Here is a 7,630-nt window from a genome sequence, read left to right on the forward strand (position 1 = left end):
CCTTCCTTATTGTATCTTCAAGGCATACAATGGGATCCATGGTGCCTCTACCTTTCCCGAATCCACTTTGATAATGACTCATAAATCCTTTCGTTTCAACCCAATATGTAAGCCTGTCATTAATCATCCTTTCCATAGTTTTTCCAATCTGGGAAGTTAATGCAATAGGTCTATAGTTAATTGCTATTTTAGGATCTTTCCCAGGTTTCCTAATAGGAATAATTATTGACTCCTTCCATGTTCTAGGAATACAGCCATCTATCCATACTTTATTATATAGACTTAACAAAACTTCCTTCCCCTTATCACTTAAGTTCTCCAACATGGAATAGCAGATTTTATCCATCCCTGGAGATGACTTACCTAATTTACTTAATGCCTTATTGAGTTCAGATTTCGTAAATAACACATCCAACACCCCTTCTTCGCTATCCTCAATGTCAAACACATTGCGATATTTTTCAATTGTAACTTCTCTACCTCTTTTTTCTTCTTGATTTAAATTCCCTGAGCTGTGCACCTTGGCTAATGTTTTAGCCATAACCTCTTTTTTTCCTTATTATTGGTGATCGTTCTTTTGCCCCTCAACCAACACTGGGTATCCATATTCCCTTCCATTCCCTTTCATTTTTTTAATCATATTCCAAACTCTCTCCACTGGAGTAGTTCGACCAATAGAGTCACAGAACTTTTTCCAATGATCTTTTTTAGCTTGACTTATTGTTTTCCTAACTATTGCCTGAGATCTTTTATATTGAACTAAATTCTGAAAATTATGTGTTCTTTTTTAACTCTTTTAAACGCTCTATTTCTACCTTTAATTGCTTCCTTACATTCTGTAGACCACCATGGCACTATTTTAGTTAACGTCTTAGGCTTAGTTTTTGGGATTGATACTCCTGCTGCAACAATTATTCCACTGCCAATTTCATTACACAATTTCTCAATATCCTGATTTTTATCAATAGATAGTAACAATTCATCACTTACTTCTCTATACTTACCCCAGTCTGCTTTTCCTAAAATCCATCTCTCTTCTCTTATGTCATGTTCATTTCTTAATTCCACTCCTATCTGAATTCTAATAGGATAATGATCACTTCCTACTGTGCTTTCCCTCACTACCTCCCAGTCACATCTATCTGCAATGGTTAGATCTGCAATAGTTAGATCTATTGCTGACTCTGTACCCCTTGCCACATCTATTCTAGTCCCAGATCCATCATTCAAACATACTAACTCTTTCTCTTCCATAAATTCTTCGACTACATTTCCATTCCCATCATCCCTCTCTCCCCATAATGTACTATGTGCATTAAAATCCCCACACCAGATAATTCTCCCTGTCAAATCCTTCCAAATATCCTCCAGTTGCCTTATCTCCACTTGTCTACATGGGTTATACAAGTTTATAATTGTCACATTATCTTCATTTGTCCATACTTCTGTAGCAATGTATTCCAAGTCATTCCCCCTCTTTACCTCTCTATACTGAAGTCCCCTTTGTATAAAAATTACAACTCCTCCTCCTTTACCTATTTCCCTATCCCTTCTTATAGAGTCATACCCCTTTATTACAAAATCCAACCTAGGCACTAGCCAGGTTTCTTGTATACAAATAATATTAGGTTTCTCTTGTACATTTTCAACATATTTTTTGAATTCTTGGCCGTTTGCAATTAAACTCCTAGCATTCCACTGAAGTATAATTAAAACCATTATACAGGCCCACTCCATGACTGTGATTGTTGTGTTTCATCATTAAGAATATCTCTTACTCTTTCCCAAGGCATTCCCTTTGCATCCAGGTATTTTTTCAGCTGACTTTACAATTATTTTAATTCTTTCAGTTCTACTAGTGGTCTGTGCTGAGCAATTGATTATCTCAGCCATGAAGAGCACAAAATCACCTTTACTCACAATCAACGTATCTTCTTTTAGTTGATCACACTTTTACACATTCCTTTACATCTTCAGTCCCATCCTTTATTGTTTCTACCGGTACACCTACACCTCTTGGGACTTTCTTAGTTGCCTCTGCATAGGAAACCCTTGGACTACTTTAATTCGCTGTACCTCCTGCATTCTTTTTGTTAGCCTCACAACCTCCATATGCTGCACTATGTTCTCCTCCACAGTTGCAACATTTTAGTTTTGCCCTTCTTCACACTTTCCATATTCATGTTCACCACTACATTTGCTACATCTTTGTTTGCCCTTGCATATCGCCGCTACATGCCCATATCTTTGACATTTAAAACACCGCAGTGGTGGAGGAATGTAAACCTTGACATCATAGCTCATGTAACCAATCAAGACTTTTCCTGGGAGTTTAGCTTCGTCAAGAGTTAACAGTACTGATAGACTGTCACATATAACTCCATTCCTTCTTGTTTTAAGTCGCTTTGCTTCCCTTACTTTAACATTTTGTATTCCTTCTTTCACTGAATCCACTGACTCACTTAGAGGAATCCTAGAGATCACACCCCTAACAAAGTTTTTGTCATATGCCATTGAACACTTCACTTTCGCTGTCCATTTAGTTTATTTGTCTTTATTGCTTTCTGTTGTTGTTCATCACTTTTACATATTACCAGTAAAGAACCATTCCTCAATTTTTAGCTCCTTACCTCCCCAATGTCTTTATGCAGACTTTTGGTTAGTTGGATTGGACTCCACTTTCGTTAAAAGTAGTCCCCTCTTGTAACAATTTGATAAACACCTTGAACTCATCTTCCTCCTTTTCACCGTTTTTATTTCTTTATCAATGTCACTATAATCTGATTCGTCTCTATCTTTAGTTTTTTCCGTTTCCTATTGATTACTTTCCACTCATCCAAACTCCCGCGTCCAACATCCATCTCCCCATCCTCACTTCCTGATCCGTCATTTCCTGACCTCTGACCATTCACAGTCCAGTTGTTGCCAACCGCCTGTAGCTCACGCTCACCAGACAAGCGTCTACGCTCCTTTCCTCCAGACGCCGCCATTCCACATGTCCATACCTGTTCATTCATACTCGTCGCTCCTGTAGCTCACGCTCAGCAGACAAGCGTCTACGCTCCTTTCCTCCAGATGCCGCCATTCCAACCCGAGTCGTCCGGGGGCTTAACCCGAGGTTTCCGTTAACCACACCCTTTATAAGTACCACCCCTCCACTAACAATTTCTCCCGAGACATGTCGGCGTACCTGGATGATCCATACGACATTGGAGTGCAAATCGTGAGGGACTCTCTTCGCAGGGCGAAGGGTTTTAGAGACCGCCATTAAATATATATTGCCTACCCGGACAATATTCTCTATGAAGATATAGGCCTAGATTGTCAGCCGAGGGAATTCGTTATCTTTGTCAGATGATCTAGGAAGATGTCTCATAGCAATGTCCGTACGTGGACATTCATGTATTCCATCGGTGATGCAAGAATACTGTATGTCCGAAAATAAATCGGACATAGGCCTACAGTATGCTGAACATCTGAGCAAGAATAACCTAAAATAAATCGGACATAGCCTACAGTAGGTCTAATAAATTAAAATCACCAGTAGGTCTAATAAATTAAAATCACCAACAAACTTATTGACAGTGGTGGAATGTAACGAAGTACAAATACTTCGTTGCTGTACTTAAGTAAATATTCCACGTATTTGTACTTTACTTAAGTAGAATTTATAGTGCATACTTTTGACTTTTACTTCGTTACATTTTACAGCAATTATCTGTACTTTTACTCCGCTACATTTTTACAACACCATCGTTCCTTTTTACGATACATTTTATGATCAGATTTTTTTTCTCTCTGACAAACACGTTTGTTTTACCAGGGGGCGGGGTTGCTACCACAGATTCTGGAGCGCTACGTGCCCAGCTTCTAAATCTTTGAAACATAAGCTTCTAGTCTAGACCAGGCAAAGCGTGAGCTTGTAGCCATCTGCATTCGGTAGGCTATATTCACCAGACCCATGGCTACACTGGACATGCAACTGTGTTCTGTGCCTTTCTCTGTCTGTTATCTGCAGCGTTAGGGCCTCCTCTCCGATGAGATTGCTCTCCGCGGATCAGCGAAGTTACAGGCTATGCCCATGCTTCTGTCACACGTCTGATCATTTGCGGCACAAATGAATGGTGGACTATTACAGAACCGCTGGCCGGAAAAAACGTAGCATTTTCCAGATTAGAAAATATTTCAATGTCTATGTGCGTCTGCGCAAGTGAAATTGAACCTAATCATAAAGACACCTTTCTCAGCAACTTTTCTGTTCAATCAGCAGAATTGGCATTACGATCCACCTGACGTTTCCCTGGTCTACCCCCGTTAAACTTCAGGCTCTCGTGTTTTGCTGAATGATATACTCAGCAGATCACCCTAGTAGATAACCAGAATTACAGTCTCTAGAATTGTAGGTCAGAATGTAAACTGGGCCACAGATGGTAAGCACAATTGCATTATTTTAAAACTATCTAGTCGAATATAGCCTAACCTAAAACTAGCTTAATTAAAATGCCACAGCCCATACTATTTTTTTTTTTAGAATATAGATATTAAGATAATAAATCATTATGCAAATATTTTTTACTTTTAATACTTAAAGTACATTTAAAAGCAGGTACTTTTTACTTTTTTTACTTAAGTAGGGTTGTCATTGTGGTACTTTTACTTTTACTAAAGTAAATATTTCTCTGTGTATTTGTACTTTTACTTAAGTACTGAGATTCAGTACTTCCTCCACCACTGCTTATTGAATTGAATGTCATATTACTGTACCCTGCACATAAAGGCTACACATTTCCACAGCACCAGAATCCGACCGAATGCCTCCCTCAACCCCCTCCATAATCGGCCTTCCACTATTATTTGCGATGGCCAACTCCTCTGCTACTGTAAAACACTCTGGTGCCTTTCCTCCTACAGTAGTGTTCAAAGACACCTTTACCCGTTTCGAACAGTTCTATCAGTTTCGAATAATATTAATGCAAGCTACTATATAAACCTACTATTCTGAATAATATTTTTGTGTTTCATTTTCACCTGCTGCCATGTGCGTTTTGGCAATGGTGTTGCATCTGAAATATTCACAGGATTAGGCATACACTAAATCAGTCAATGGGGGCTACTTAAACATTCAATTATCCTTATTACTGTAATCTATATGTCCACTTCTGAATTGGGTTGCATCTGTAGGCCTTTCTATGATCTCAAAATAGGCTATTTAATTATTTCAACTCATTTCAGACATTCCGCAAGCTACTAATCCTCCGTAACACATATTTGAAGAACATGTGGGAATAAAACGTTACTTTTAGGCATTTAGGCTACCCGATCTGCAATACGTTGCCAACAGCCTTGCTTTGTTTACTGCCGAAGTATTTGATTTTTGTCGTAGAGTGGGTTTTAATTCCTCATAACTTGGCATAATAATTGTGCATTCCTCATCCGTAAAATAAGGTGATTGCATCATCATTGAAAGTGGTGACTTGCGCTGCAACCCGCCCCTTTTATGTGAACGCGCACAAACTCCAATTAGGTTAACCCCGGCTCAACAAATCAACTTCATAATCAGCGTCGTAGTACTGTAACAAACGCTCTCTAATGCTTTCGAAAGCGAGGGCTACAATACGCATCAAAAGGTGCGGGGCGACTATTCCATTACACTTGCTGGCAATCAAAGTAGTGGACATGCGTTAAATAACCAAAAAATACAAACATGGATCGTCCTAGCAATAACCCCAGGATGTTTTACCAAACACGGTTGAATAACACAAGGACACAAACGTTAAACCTCCGTGCTTTATAGAATTATCGGACCGGCGGGAATCTACAGTAGGCCCGCTCCATTCATTCACTCATAAACAAAACAAAGTGCGCGCATCGCGCCAGCAACTCCAAAATACCCACAAAACAACCCACAAAACAATTTGTCAAGTATATTGTTCAATAGGTCAAGACCGTGGAATAACTAAATGTCCGAGAAAACAAAACAATGTCCTTTTACGAAGTGGCAGCCTCTCCGCGAACGCAAAAAAATAAGGAAGGACACGGCGGTCCGGTTTTAAAAACCCCGCGTCTCACCAGCCTGTCCTTGTTGGCAAACGTCCGTCCAGATGAGTAATCCCCATATAGAAAAAAAGGCAAAGCATCCAACAATGTCCTTTAGAACAAAAAAGGGTAATCCGAGACCGTGCGACGATACTCCACACTCACGTAGTCCAACATGTCAAACACATAGGCCTGTTCGCGCTGCCCCTACCTAACGTGATACCAGAACATAAGAAAACTTTGACCCTGTCCCACGAACGCCTCCCATTGATTGACAGGCCAATTGATGGGAGTTCCTCATTATCAGAGTGAAAATCAGTCCTATACCCGTGTGTTTACTTCATTTCTGGTAGCCTATCTAATGTTCATGACTCACATAATTACTATTATACCAGCAGTAACATTCAAAACCATATGAGTACATGCTCAAAATAAAACACATCATTTTAATGGGTGACCATTACAGTACCGATTAACACCACTTAAGATAACCAGGTTTTGTCAACCCCGGTTTAACAAAGTAACCCTGGGTTACATCTGGGTAGGTTAAAGGAACCGTATGTAAGAAAAATATTTCAATTAATCATAAAATGGCCCTGATATGTCACTAGACATTAAGAAATCATGTTCATTTCAAATACTTATATCACTGACAACAGTAGTCCGGCCAGGATATTGTCATTTAAAAATGTGCCACCCTCCACCTATCTACTAATCACGAAGTCAGTAGTGTTTCACCATCAGGGTTGGCAACCTCGAGTCAGGGGGGAGGGGGAGGGGATACATCGCTCTTCAGTATTTTGAAAGTGATTGCAGTACCAGTTTTGGCCACAATCTTACATATGGTTCCTTTAAGCTCCCTTTGTAGTACAGGCCCCAGGCCTGCTGGCCCTGACACACCTAGCCCTCCTGTGTTTGCGATCAAATTTGTCCGATTGGCGATTCTTTTCTCTCAAAGTTGTTAATTTATTCTGACTATGATGATCATTTTGATCATTTTCCTAACAATTTGAGTGTTTAATTTAACTTTAACACCCATTGTGTTAGAAATGAGTGGGTCAGAAAAAGGTCAGTGTATAAAATTGAGACCTGGCACATACTTATTGTATCTGTGCTTCTGTACATTCTCTCTCTCTCACACACACACACACACACGACCCCCCCTTCACCCCACCCCCTTTGCTTGCTTTGTGTGTGTGTGTGTGTTTATGTTTAACTTCTTTGGAAAATGTTCTGGGGTCAGTAAATGTTATGTGTTTGAGTGTGTAGGTATGTGAGTTAATAATTGAGGACTATTTCTTGGGGTTCTCTCCCTCCCTCTCTGTGTTTGTTTGAAAGAGAAGAAGAGAAGTTCAGTTAGAGACATGCGCACATGCACACTTGAAATCGTATGGACCTAGCAGTACAAATAGGCTACCAAACATCTACCTATCATTACCACACAAAGCATACATTTCATTGCTGTGGATTGATCTGTTATCAGAGATTTCATTAGCCATATTTGACATTTTTGATATTTGTAACGTTACCGTTACCTTCACTAGCTATCCACTGCGGTAGCCTACATTAGGCCAAGTGGTGGCTGAAATATTCC

Source organism: Alosa alosa, chromosome 4, assembly GCF_017589495.1.
Source record: "Alosa alosa isolate M-15738 ecotype Scorff River chromosome 4, AALO_Geno_1.1, whole genome shotgun sequence".
Classification (NCBI taxonomy): domain Eukaryota; kingdom Metazoa; phylum Chordata; class Actinopteri; order Clupeiformes; family Clupeidae; genus Alosa; species Alosa alosa.